This window comes from Onychostoma macrolepis, chromosome 25, assembly GCF_012432095.1.
Source record: "Onychostoma macrolepis isolate SWU-2019 chromosome 25, ASM1243209v1, whole genome shotgun sequence".
Classification (NCBI taxonomy): Eukaryota; Metazoa; Chordata; class Actinopteri; order Cypriniformes; family Cyprinidae; genus Onychostoma; species Onychostoma macrolepis.
Window position 1 is genome coordinate 4194338 of NC_081179.1, and position 14608 is coordinate 4208945.

Below are 14608 nucleotides of genomic sequence, written 5' to 3' on the forward strand. Positions count from 1 at the left end.
GTGAAATAGTAATTATTAATAATAATAATAATAATTATTATTATTATTATTAAGGAATTAATCACAACAATAAAAACAAATTGATTTAAAAATTGATTTAAAAAGAATTTAAAACATTTAAGAATAGAAAATGATTATACAGTGCAATCAGTTCGGACGTAGCACAGTGCTCATTTAACAAATGCACAGCTAAACAGATGAGTTTTGAGTCTGGATTTAAATGTGGCTAATGTTTTAGCACATCTGATCTCTTCTGGAAGCTGGTTCCAACTGCGGGCGGCATAATAGCTAAAAGCGGACTCCCCTTGTTTTGTGTGAACCCTTGGTGTTTCTAACTGACTCGATCCTAATGATCTGAGTGGTCTGTTAGGTTTATATTCAGTGAGCATATCTCCAATGTATTTAGGTCCTAGGCCATTGAGAGATTTATAAACGAGTAAAAGTACTTTAAAATCAATCCTAAATGTAACTGGAAGCCAGTGTAAGGACCTGAGGACTGGTGTGATATGCTCAAATTTTCTGATTCTAGTCAGAATCCTGGCTGCAGCTGTCTAATGGTCTTCTTTGGAAGGCCGGTGAGGAGGCCATTACAATAATCCACCCTGCTGATGATAAAGGCATGAACAAGTTTCTCCAAGTCTAGACTGGAAACAAAACATCTAATTCTTGCAATGTTTTTGAGATGATAGTATGCTGATTAACCCAGACAGCACATGTACGTCTGGCCGATGTCGGCCCAATATCGAAACGTCGGCCTCACTACCTGAAACATCTAATAAACATCGGCCAGGCGTAGGCCGATATAATTCGGTCAGTGCTCTGTTTTCCAGCTCATCAGTCGTCGGCTCTGAGTCGGTTCACGACCGCAGGCCGATGCCGCGCTTTTCTGTTTGCGGCGAGCCCAGTTATTCATCTCTTAGCAACCCACAGAGAGAAGACACTGGTCCCGGTGACATCTGTGCTTTCAGGTAAGATTTCACTTCAGCTAAATTACAAAAAAAAATACTACTTTGTTAACTCTGTGACACTTAAAAGGTTAGGCACATTTGGTGTGCTACAGCACAGGTGAAGAGACTGTGGCTAATTTCCAACTAACTTGTTTAGCTATTTTTTAAAATTAATATTTATGCCTTAATGCGTTTCCAGCCATTTCTCTGAGGGGAAATGTTAAAGCGGATTATTAAAGAGAAGTCCTAACTGCTTTTTCGCCGTGTTTTTCACTCTTTTACAGGCTGCCAGAAAGAATCCGTCTCTATACGGTGAGCTATTGTTGCTGTTGCTTTTTGAACTACAAATTGAGTTTTAAGTTCATTATTGAATATTAATTGAACGAGACTGTAATTTATTAATGTAATATTTTAATCCTATATGTTTATTTGTGTAAATGCTGTGTGCGCGTTGAGCTCTGCGCGAGCGGGGAGCAGAGTTGCCATGGAAACGGGGCGTTGACACAACTACTGGCGAACAGTAATCTCAGTCTCGCGCTGCGGGTTTCACTGATTTCAGGTAAGTACTGTATAATCCCTAAACTTAATCACACAAATATTACATACAAACGTCCCTGACACGTTTCGTACTTGTTATTGACATGTTTCAATTAAATATTTATTTTATAGAAATGGTTTAGTGTCTTCGAAAAAGTCTGTTAGCATCTTAGCAGTTTTCAGGTAGGCTAACTCTAGATTGAGCTCGTGTTTATGAAACCCTGGGCTTTTAATCAAATATTCGAATAAAATAAAAATTGGACTGTGTCCTATGGTGTGACAGCAAAAATGTAGAAGAAAAAAAAACCTACAAATAACTTGAGAAAAATGTATCTTCATTCTTAGAGTTACAAATAGCATGAGAGAGGTTTATCTTCAATGTTAGTTTATTTTAATTACATTTTTTTTTTTTTTTTTTTTTTTTGCTGTCACACCATAGGACACATTGATATGTCAACTACCCATATGAGAGATTTTGTTAGCTCTGTAAAGGTTTTCCTGGCGATTTGTCAAAGGGTTGTTGGAAAAGACTTTACTGAATCGATGACATCACTTACATGGAGAGTGTAATCGACTGAAAACAAGTTTTGATATTTCATGGTAAACAAATATTAATAAAAATTGTTCTGTGATTTCAGGAGGACAGAAAGAAACTCTACATAACAGAAGGGAAGCTCCAAGATTTCAACATTTCTGAAGGGAGCTACTGACTTAGAAAAATACAGGTGAACTGAAGAAGCTGAAATATAGATCATGAAATATATTAATGTGCATTTTTCAAAATATATTTAGCCAATTTTAAGAAGGCCTTGACATCAAAACGTAAGTGACACTCAACCTAAAACTAAAAACATAGATTCTGTTATATTAAGATTATGTTGTTATTAGTAGTAGTAGTAGAATTTGTTGTGTGTGTGTGTGTGTGTGTGTATATATATTTGTTAATAATTGTTATATATTATTCTTTATTTGCATTTTACTGCTGCTCTAGCTCGTTTCCTTCTAATAAACCTGGAGTTGCAAACTAAATATTGTTGGCTCTGTGACAGATTGCTTGTTTCTTTCCTAGATTCTTCAGTGGTGATGGCCTGCTGCACCCAGCAGAGTTGGAGTGAACCTATTGTCAGACAGTGGCGTACCCTGGGGTTTCAGTCAGGGCCTTCAGTAAGCAACTGTAAACTACATGTACACATTTTACACATCTCTGTTACAGCTAACGTAGCCATATGCGTAATGCACATATTATGCCGCACACAGGCTCTCAACAACAGTGACTGCTGATCAACAATTTCAACAGTAGGCTAGATTAGGGTGGGTTAAATGCAGAGTAAATTTCCCTACATCATGATCTGTAAAAGTAATCTGCCAATACACAAGTCACTATGCACATTCACATCACTCTAAAATGACAACGTGCCCAAAGCAGCAAAACTGTACAAATGCTGGACATCCACACACCACACCACAGTATTATCAACGCACCATGTACACCTCCATAACAATATGCATGATACAATACTCATCAAATAATAAAGCACTCACCTGTCACTTGTAAATAAAGTCCCTGGGTCTATCATTCCATGCCTCTTTACTTGGATTAAAAAGTAAACACGTCAACAAAATAACTTGTGCTCGGTGCTAGCTGTTAGCCACTCATAGCACTCATAGTTGCAATCTTTGAAATGGCGCATAAAAACTTTGCTGGCCTTTGTTAGCGAATTCAGTTTGGGTGTAGGTCTTCCTTTCTCAGTTATTCTCGTTTGTCTGCAAAAGAGCGCCTTGAAAAGGTGTTTTTAGTAGCTAGGCAACAAGATCTGGTGTAGGCGCCGATGACTGCAGCTGTCATTTTCTTTTCATTGAATTTCACTTTCGTACCTTGGAAATCCCTCACTAAAAGGGCGGGATAATGCTGGGGGTAGCACTGGGCACGTCACTAGACCCAGAGGGCGGGCTGTCATTGAACTTCAAAATTTGATTGGCTGATGATTCTGTCACTAATGCTTGTAACTGGGTATCTCGGAGAAAGAATAAGCATTGTTCTTTTACATATATTACCAACATTGTAACAATACAAAATGGACTGAAAATGTTTTAGCTTACCCTTTAATAATGTTGAAGGATAATGTTTAACTGAACACAAAACTAGAGACTTGTTTAGTAAGATTTTATCTGAACATAAGTGACACTCGACCTAAAACTAAAAACATAGATTCTGTTATCTTAAGATTATATTATTAGTAGTATTATTTATTTATATATGTATATGTTATTATATTGCTATATATATTATTCTTTCTTTTATCTGCATTTTACTGCTGCTCTAGCTCGTTTCCTTCTAATAAATCTGGAGTTGCAAACTAAATATTGTTGGCTCTGTGTCAAATTGCTTGTTTTGTTCCTAGATTCTTCAGTGCTGATGGCCTGCTGCACCCAGCAGAGTCAGTGTGAACTCCTGTAAGACAACATCACCAAGATGCTATAAACCGCAGGATTAGTAAGTAAAGTCTCGAACATACACACTGTTTCATAAGTTTGGGTTGGTATGATTATTTTGTTTTTTTTATGTTTTTGAAAGTCTCTTATGCCAACCACAGTTTAATGTATGAAATTATTACAATTTACTACAATTTAAAATAACTGTTTTCTATTTGAATATATTTGGAGAGATAATTTATTCCTGTGATGATAAAGCTGAATTTTGTGTCACATGATCCTTCAGAAATCATATTAATTTTCTGATTCTTATCAGCGTTGAAAACAGCTGTGCTGCTTCATTTTTCCAGGATTCTTTGGTGAATAAAGTTTTAAAACAGTACCGCATTTGACATTGATAATAATCAGAAATGTTTCTTGAGCAGCAAATCAGCGTATCAAAATGATTTCTGAAGGATCATGTGACACTGAAGACTGGAGTAATGAATGTTCTGCTTTGATCACAGAAATAAATTACATTGCATAATATGCAGAAAACTATTGTTAAATAGTTTTAACTTCATTTTGATCAAATAAATGCAGCCTTTGTGAGCAGAAGAGACTTCTCTCAAAGACGTAAAAAAATCTTACTGACCCCAAACATTTAACAGTAGTGTAAATTACAAATATGATGTTCCACCCACTTAAATATACTGTGGCATGTGTAGTTTTAGCCAAGTATTCACACAACACATCTGATAACCTTGCACTCCAGTTATATGTCTGAATGATATGAACAGCAGCTATGCTAAACTTTCTTCTTTTGATTTCCTGTTTCTATCTTAGGATGCCCATCCCGAGGTTACTAGAGATGAAGCCAGCTCCAGTTTGGATCCAAACTCACTTGTGAAGATGCCAACGCTCACAAAGACTACAGATGACGGCAACTGTACATGGACACACAAAACACTGGACACACAAAACAAATATTATCCTTATATTGCCTATAAGGGTAAGTTTGACAATTTTCAACCCGCTATTGTATTATTGCAACGTCTGTAATATCTGTAAATGAACAATATTTACTCTTTCTCTGAGTTATATGGACCCTATTTGTCCCCTTTTATTTGTAAGCAGCACTTCGCAAGATAACGCAAAATGAAATGAGTTTTGACAAAATGACACAAACACTTCTGCAGCATCTAAATGAAAAAATGCTGTTTTGCATCAGTTTTGCTGACAAATACACTGGGTATCTTGGAGAAAGAATAAACATTGTTCTTTTACATATGTTACCAACATTGTAACAATACAAAATGGACTGAAAATTGTTGAACTTACCCTTTAATAATGTTGAAGGATAATGTTTAACTGAACACAAAAATAGAGACTTTAAATAAAAATATTTTAGAATTTTTATCATGCTATTTAAAATTTTTAACTGCTTATTTATTGTTTGCCTGGTTTTTAATTTGTGTTTATGCAACTGTTGTATTATTGTAACTCAGTTTTTGCCATGAAGATAGCCTTCGATGCTGACAGCACAGAACACATGACTTGTTTTATGAACTACTGTCATATGGACATTATTTTGTTGCCAGAAGATGGTCTTCCCCAGTGAGTCTCAGTCACCTCTGGCTGATTAAAGGATGTTTTTAAATTGTAACCTTGAAATATGCATATTCTGTAAACCTACTTTGAAATGATAAGTATTGTGAAAAGTGCTATACTTATACAATATTTAACCATGGTTTTACTATAGTAAAACTGTAGCAAGCATGATTATAGTAACCATGTGTTTTTTTTTTTTTTGAAACCATGCTTCGATGTCATATTCTATAGTAACATTGTAGTAATACTTCAGTAAAACTGGTAACTATGACTATAGTGACCATAGTTTTTGAAATTATGGTAAATGTTGTAACTATGGTTTTACTGCAAATGCTGTAGTAACGGTTATTTTGTAGTTACTATGGTTTTACTGCAACAGTCATAGTTAAACCATGGTTACTGTAGTAAAACTATGGTAGATTTTATTTTTACTATGGTTTTACTACTTTAAATGCTATAGTAATGGTTATTTTTGTACTTACTATGGTTTTACTGCAACAGTTATAGCTAAACCATGGTTACTGTAGTAAAACTATGGTAGATTTTATTTTTACTATGGTTTTACTACTTTAAATGCTATAGTAATGGTTATTTTTGTACTTATTATGGTTTTACTGCAACAGTCATAGTTAAACCATGGTGATTGTAGTAAAACTATGGTTAATTTTCAGTTTACTATGGTTTTACTGCAAATGCTGTGGTAAAATCATGGTTAATTTTCAAAAGACTACAAATAATCGTGAATTATCCGCTTTTGATCAAAACATCTGGTAAATGTAAATGTATTTGTATGTGTAATGTGTTAAATGAAAATATTAATAAAGTTGCAGCTGTTCTTGAGAGTGGTGTGTATTGTTTTATTATAAACCAGCGGCGGCAGCTGCAGGTGGTCCGTAACGATGAGCAAAACGCCGGTGAACCGCGTCCACGCAGAGCGGCCGGGATTTACAGCTGCGTCGTCCCAACATCGGCCGGAGGGCATATCCGATCAGAGGCCGACGTCGCGGCGACGTATTGCCGATTAGCAAACGATCCCTGAGCGACATCGTGCCGACGAAATTTTGTACATCGGGCCGACGTCGGCCAGACTTACGTGTGCTGTCTGGGTTAGTTACTGCTTTGACATGACTACTGAAACTAAGGTCTGTCTCCAGAATCACCCCAAGACTTTTTACTTGGTTTTTAGTTGATTGACCCCTAGAGTCAAGGTATGCATTCACCTTGAACTTCATCTTTGTTTCCAAATGCAATGACTTCAGTTTTCTCCTTATTTAACTGAAGAAAGTTCTGGCACATCCAACAGTTTATTTCATCAATGCATTGGCAGACGGAGTCAATGGGGCTATAGTCATTTGGAGATGAGGCTAGGTAAATCTGGGTATCATCAGCATAGCTGTGATAGGCAAATTGACCCTTTGCTAAGCCCCGCCCTCCTTAGTTACTGTTGCTACGCCTGTCAAGCTTTTGCGCCTGGCACGTCTATTTCAGTATGTATGCAGCGGTGTCAGACATTCCCAAGAGATAATTAGTAATTTTTGGCGAACAGGTGAAATATCTGAGAGGGCAAGACAAAAGGGACTGCAGTATGCATTCGAGGGATATATCCACGATATAATATGCAACCGATTAGAGAATAATTTAATCAAAATTGAAGCTAAAGCCTATAGGTCCCAGCGCAAGCAGCAGCCGCCTCATACGCTGACCATTCAAATGGGAAACACACAAATTGAGGAACCGCTATGTTCATGCACAGCAGGGTAAGTGAAATTTGAAAATAATCTAATAATTATAAATCAAACAACTTATCCATAAATCTTGTGGAATAAACACAAGATATTAGCCTGACCACTTTGCAATGATAATATTCTCCAGCTTATATTTTTAGCGCGCCAGGCTACTGCTCATACGTCGTGGGTCTAATCTATACCTTGGACCTGGCAAGAGCCAGAGATGCTGAGCTGAGCCATACATCAACAACACAAACAAAGTCCTCCTGCACGAGTCTACCACAGCAGTGGCACAAGCCAAGGGGTAACAAAATAAGGGCAGTGCCAATATCATCGGTAGTTGTCGCTAAAGCCAATGGTTGAACGTGCGTGTGTGTTTCAGGTAGGCAAGCTCTGAGTTAGTCGTCCTTAGAGACAGGGAACGGCATTTCTCCCCTTGGGTTTTAAGTTTCGGGAAGGGAAAAAATTCCACCACCCCGTCCAAACTTTTAGGATACCGGGTATCAGATTTGCACAATCCATATGCACAACGCTTCGGCATGTTTCCCTCTCTCAAAAGCTTGACAGACCTTCCGCGCCTAGTAACGGTTGCTAAGCCACGATTGGCCTGTGGCGGTTTTCGGGCGTGCAAGTGGTGCAAGAATTGAGCCTTGTGGGACTCCACATGTCATGAATGTCCACTTAGACTTATGCTCTCCTATACTCGCATAATAACCTCTCCCTTCTAAGTATGACCTGAACCATTTGAGTACCATCCCAGAAAGCCCGACCCAGTTTTCCAGTCTCTCTAGAAGTATGTTATGATCTAGGATAGGATTTCCCTATGCATATCTTGGTAATCCTCATCAAATTTCCTTGCACCATCAAACTAGAACAGCTATGGAGCAGCAAGCTAATCCTTCCATTATGTCCATCTTGAATCCTTTGACCTCCAGAGATGTCAATGCTTCAGTACCTCAAGAGCAGCAAAGAGATATGAATCGAACAGCTGCACTTTCTCCAACTGGAATACAACAGATGGGACCTGATCAGCATATGTCCATTCCGACAGCAGTGACTGTGCCTAAAACAATGATGCCTGCCTTACAGCCCTCAAGGTCAGCCCTTATTGAAAGGCTTTCATTCCCATATTTGAAGAGTGATGACCCCCATGAGTTTGCCATGTTGAACATGGCTTTGAAGAATCTAATGCGGCTTAGAGGAACCTGAGCAATATTAGTATCATTCTTCTGGATCGTTTGAAGTTTGATGCAGCCTGACATTTAGCCTTGGCTTATGCCCATCATACCCAGCCTTACACTACTGCTTTAAAGGCTCTCCAGAAAAGGTATGGCCAACCCCACCAGTTGGTGCTTCGGGAGATTGCTGCTATAAAGAACTTGCCAGTTGTATGTTCCGGAGATCCTGTTGGGTTTGGTCAATTTGCTGTACGAGTTCAAGCTCTTGTTGGCATGCTTCAGTCCTGGGATCATGAAGGAGCAAAAGAGTTATTCTGTGCATCACATGTCCATCAATTGCTCCGTAAGCTTCCAGCACAGCAGGTCATATGCACGCCAACAAATTTCATATCATATGCACGCCAAAGTCCATTATTGCGTATCAATACCACAAGTTTTCGGAGGTTTTTTGGTGTAATAAATACGTATTTTCATGAGCGCACTGTCTTGTGTGTTAACAGCCAAGCACAATCTGTATTAACCCAGAGGCAGGTTTGTTTACAGTCCGACAAATAGCCTACGTGAATGGGTCACACATTATTTTTATTTTTTGTTGGGATAGGCCTAATTAACTTGTGTAATAATCAGTGATGTGCTGGCGCTGGCTCTGAACCATGGTAACCTCAAATTAACCATGGTTTTGCCACACTCATCAAGAAGAAAAAAAAAAATTAAATCTTGAGTATTTAGGCTCATAAAACATGGTAGTAATGTAACTAAAATATTTTATTTTGTTTAGGCCTATATATATTAAATTTAAAATAAATATTACATGCAGACAAATTACCGGTGGTTTTTTTGCAACAAGGTGGAGACAGTATGTTCTGTTTGTGATGGGTAGGCCTACAAGAAAATCATCGAAAAAAGTTAACGCACGTGACAGACAGAAAGATATCAGGGAAAATGAAGAGACTGAAAAGGAAAATAAAAGTGCAGTTCAAGAGAGAACCTTTAATTATTTTGCATGCCCCCGGCCTAAGGATTTAAACCTTGATGGTGATGACCATGGAAAGAATAGGTCTGTCAGTGGTTTCAAAATTTGTTGTGGGTGTATTTTGTCTTTTTTTTTCTCAGTCCGGCCCTTGTTTTCCGAGCACGTGGAAAATCGGCTAATTCGGTGCATCTAGTCATTTCGTTTTAAAATAGATTCATTAATCAAATATCAGACATTATACATGGATTCAAAAATAAATAACTGAAAAATGTTTGAAAACTTTTTTGGAAATAAAGTTGTGTACACTGTATTTGGGTTTTTATTTTTTTACTAATTCACAAAGCAGCATACTATGACGTGTAGGGTAGAAGGAATAGAGACAGTAAAAAACAAGTGCAACTTAAAGACTGCACTATATTTAAGATTTCATATAAACATATTTATTTTTGAGTTATGATTTCAGAAAGAAGTTTATAATTTGAGGCAAATGCAGGCTGGTGTTTAAAAGGTGTTGGACGAACAGGAACATTATGGAAATTGGGAAAGGGGTTATATATTAAATAAAAGTATTTGCGCGACAATTTAAAAATAGAAAGTGATCAATAAAAAAATAACATTTTTACCGATTATGAAACTTTAATTTACACAAAGCAATAAAAACAACAGTAGATAAAAAAAGTAAGTTGTTTTTGGACAGCCTATAGATTCACAGAAAAAATCCCTCATTGGTCATAGCTTGTACATACAGATGTCATGTACGCAATGTCATCTTGGCACTTCATAATTTCAACAAGTTACGTCTTAAGAAAGATGCATAAGCAATAATACATTTGCCCTATTAAATGCTATTTCAAGATACAAACATGTCAAGACAAGTGGGAAAAGGACAGACATGAAACTGCTCATAGAGTTAGCTCTAACTTTTGTGTTTGAATATTTAAATATACGCTGCCTGGCCAAAAAAAAAAGTTGCTGCACTCTAATATTTTGTCGCAGTGCTTTTAGATTTTACTATCATGTGCATTTATCATGGCAGTTTTTCAAAATCTTATGCAACATCACAACATTTCTTTCCATTAAGAGTTGCATTAATATTTGGCAAATATCTAGTATTGAGTATGGGAGAGTCAAACCACTCTGTAAAGTTGATTCCAGCACATCCAAAGACTTTCAATGGAGCTCAGGACTCTGCGGTGGTCAATTCATGTGAAAATGATTCCCTGAACCATTCTTTTACAGTTTGAGCCCAATGAATCCTGGGATCATCATCCTGAAGTATGGCCATGAAATACATCTTCCAACATGTTTAAGAAATAAAAAGCTGTACATTGCATCAGTCAGGGTTAAGAGAATTGTTGTCAACCATATAACATGCTACAACATTAATCACTGCATTAATGATCCAGTCATGAACTCTCAAGCATTTGCTTATTTAAATCCAAATGATAACATTTTTCTTTTGGCCAGGCAGTGTATTCTTAAAGTCTCTTCAAAAAGTCCTGTCACTCGAAGTTTGTCACATCCTGCTACATCTTGTCTACAGTCTTCATATTCTGTGGCTTCACTCTGATAAAAGATAAAACAGCTTTTGTCATAATGTCAAACATATGAGTGCAACAGAGAACAGATAAAAGGTTAAATCAGGAAGAGAAAAATTGTGGGAATAAATACATCTATGAGTGAGATTAGCCAGAAAATCAGGAAAGAAGTGGGTGTCACAGTGGCTCAGTGAGAGGCCTTTCTGTGTGTTTACACGTTCACTGTGTCTGCATGGGTTCCCCCGCAATCCAAAGACATGCAGCAGGTGAATTGGATACTGTAAAATCACCTGCAGGTCTCTGTGTGTGTGTGTGTGTGTGTGTGTGTGTGTGAGATCTGTTCAGGGTGTATCCCGACTGTGGCCGAGATGAAAGGCTCCAGCCCCCCGTGACCCTTCAGAGGATAAAGCGGGTTGGAAAATGGATGTATGGATGGAAAAAAGAAGAGGAATTTACTGGGCAAAACCAAAAAAGGCCTGCTGCATGTTTCATGTTGGTAGGTCTGGATTTCATTGACTAACAAAAGTAAAGATTTCAATTTGCAGACCAGCACAACATCCCTGGAAATTTCATGACTTTTTTCATGACTTATTCATCACTACTGGATAAGGATTTCATGTAGCCTATCAGAATACAGATATAGCTGTTTACTATTGAAAGATTTTACAAAGATTTCATTTATTTTCAGGCTTATACATTTCTGTTATTTCAGATTTTCAATGAGAGTGCACGTGTGTGTGTGTGATAGATTTACCCTTTACTCTTGTAGCATGGTATTCTCCAGACTTTAATCATTACGGTGCTCCTGAGTGGAGTACAGCCTCTGATGTACAGTAATGGTGTGGTGACTGCATTGAGACGCGCCAAAATGCGCAGAGGGTCTGTGCCCTCATTTTTGAACAAATAGCATGAAGAACCCCTAAAATTACACACAAAAGCATGAAGAAAAAAAGGCAAATACGTGATCAGAAAACACACGGCCACTATTACGATGAGATAAATGGACGCGCGTTTGTTGTCGCGTTCCTCGCTCGGCGGTTCGCGTCCTAGCTGAAATTTGGCGATGAAGAACAGTCTGACGTTCAACCCAATCATGATAATGATACTGAAAATGCCCCCCACAAAAGCAACAATGAACGTCACTCTTTGAGCAACCTCTACAGGCACCGAATTGTTAACAACCGCTATTAGAAAAAGATAAACCCAGTAACCCAGAATCACCAGCAGGGTTCTGTTGCGCGTCATGCGCTGCGAGTATATGAAGGCGCAGAGACCGCGTGGTAGCGGTCCGCTTGCGCGGCCAGAATCGCTATAAAGGACAGACCCAGAAAAGTGAGACCAAGAAAGAACGTGCGAGTCGGGGAATCATAAAAATCGCGTACATCCATAACTCCAGCATAATAATAAGTGACGCCCGCGCAGAAGTCACTGAGACACGTGCTGAGCATGTACATGAAGCGGTTCTCGTTCCGCAGGGATCTGTTCATCAGGATGGCGATAAACACGGACGCGTTGACAAAAATAATGGCGGTGGCGTGAATTATATTAAAGAAAAATAAAAGCACATTCTCGAAACTAGTAAGAGGCAGCACTGTGCCGAGACCCGCACTGCTCTGAGAAATATTCATGAGTGATGAGAGTCTCATTGCATGCACATGGAAGAGAGCGCAACCATTGATGATAATACTGTATGAATGAAAGCTGATGAGGAGAGCGCGCGAGTGAACGCAGACACGCGTGCGAGGCGTTTTTAAAATGAGGAGGAGGACTGTCTGAGATTCACGTGGCAGGTTCCTGGAAACTGGTTTCAGCCTCCCCCCCCCAACTCTTAATTATGTTAAATTAAATTAAATCATTTTGTGGGGGCACAGCTGTATATGTAGCAGTTTTTTGGTAGAAAAAAAAAACAATAACTGAAAAATTATTGTGTTTCAGGTGTATTTAAGGTTCAATAAAGAAAGCATTTGGGTTTTTATTTTTTACTAACTCACAAAGCAGCACATTAAGACTGATATAGGGTTGAAGGAATAGCCTACAGACATGCAATAAATAAGTATAACTTAAACATTGCACTAATTTTAAGATTTCATGTGCATATACAGTTTTATTTTTTAGTTATTTATTAATGATTTCAAAAGCAGTTCATAATCTGAGGTGAATGCAGAGTGGTGGTCAAGAGGTTTATGAAAGTATTTGGATGAACAGGAACATTATGGAAATTTGGAAAGGAGTTATAGGCTATATTAAATAATAAAACTATTTGTGCTACAAATTAAATAACTATAAAAAGTGTTCAATTAAAAATAAAATTTTAAATGTTTATTAAACTTTACACAAGCCCAAACAACAGTGGATAAAAAAAGGAAGTTGTCTTTGCAGACATACAGAAAAAATCACTCATCAGTCTGAACTTGTATGTTACATACACAATGTCATCTTGGCACTTTAATTCATCTTCTTTCAACAAGTTAGGTTTCAGTACCTGTGAATATGTGTGAGGCTACGGCTCTGAATCGGTCGCAATGAGCTTGTGTTTTATAGTAAAGCAGACACAATTAAGTAGGCTATTTCTATAGGCTACATGATGTAGATGATAGGCTACCACTGTAAAAAAAAAAAGTTCCGTAAAATTTACGGTAAAAAACCGGCAGCTGTGGTTGCCGGAATTCTACCGTAAAAAACTATGGCAACAACATTTTAGGTTTTACGGTTTTAACTTAAATTTACAGTTAAATACCGTAATGTCATTAACTGATATAATGTTAATATACCAACCTACTGAAGTACTGAAATCTGTTTTGTACCTTTGAAATACACTGATAACCACCAAATGCAGTTGGGTCATTCCTGGTATCCGGTAACATTTTGGCTTCATAATTTTTGGAAAATTTTCATGTTTTTAGCATTCTACCAAAATAGTGACATGTTTAACTATATGGAACACACACTGGTCTCAATGACTTAAAAAATAATAATTATGGGTATATATTTACTATAAATTACTATAGTATTTTTCATGTGGGTATTCATAAATATAAATAGTTTGTTTTACTTTCCTCTGTTAAATGCATTGTTTGAGAGTTATTGTTACTTTATAGATTAGTTATTTAATCCCATTTGTCAACGTTGAAATAATTGTGTGGTGCTTTCATCTCTTGTAGAGACTTAAAAGGATTCAGAGAGGTGACACATTAAGCTGCAGCAGTGCAACAGGTGTTGCAGCAAACCACTGCCGTTTTTGCTCGGCCAGCATGAGAGAGATCACAGTATGCTTTGTGTCCAAATTTTTGATTTATTGCCCTCTCATAAAGATAAGACCCCCCACCCCTCCCACCCACCCAAACTGGACACCTGTTTGTCCGCCCCCACCCATCTAAATCAGCATCTGTTTTTACTGCCCAGTGATCCTAAGGTATTTATGAATGTTTTGGGAACCGTGTTTTTGTGTGTGGGCCATTGAAGACTATTATGTGTTTAAACTTTAAATTGTGAAACTGTGTTAAACGGGACAAAGGGAAGTTTTTATTAGAGTTTTTCACGCACACATAACAACAAAAAATATCAAACATATACGTAAAATGAGCAACGACTTGCTAGCGTTGTTCTAACGAACTCTAACTAGTTTAAAAACGTTTTAAGTTAAATAAAAAGAAGTAGAAGTGTACGTGTTTGTTAAAACAATAGC

The 14608-nt window shown here is 37.6% G+C and overlaps 1 long non-coding RNA gene and 1 pseudogene across 4 annotated transcripts; one reads left to right on the top strand and one right to left on the bottom strand.

Moving 5' to 3' along the window:
• The first annotated feature begins 546 nt into the window (after window positions 1-546).
• LOC131533920 (uncharacterized) lies at window positions 547-6583 on the top strand. 4 transcript variants are annotated; one of them, XR_009269237.1, is made up of 6 exons: window positions 547-968; window positions 1232-1506; window positions 2123-2209; window positions 2554-2648; window positions 3887-3978; window positions 4743-6583. It is a non-coding gene; the product is annotated as an uncharacterized LOC131533920 (long non-coding RNA). The 4 variants fall into 4 exon arrangements; XR_009269239.1 differs by lacking the exon at window positions 547-968 and having other exon boundaries at window positions 1162-1506; window positions 2534-2648; window positions 4743-6582; XR_009269236.1 differs by lacking the exon at window positions 547-968 and having other exon boundaries at window positions 1165-1506; window positions 4743-6582.
• A 3383-nt stretch (window positions 6584-9966) lies between these two features.
• Window positions 9967-12551, bottom strand: LOC131534988 (uncharacterized; annotated as a pseudogene).
• Between the last annotated feature and the right edge of the window lie 2057 nt (window positions 12552-14608).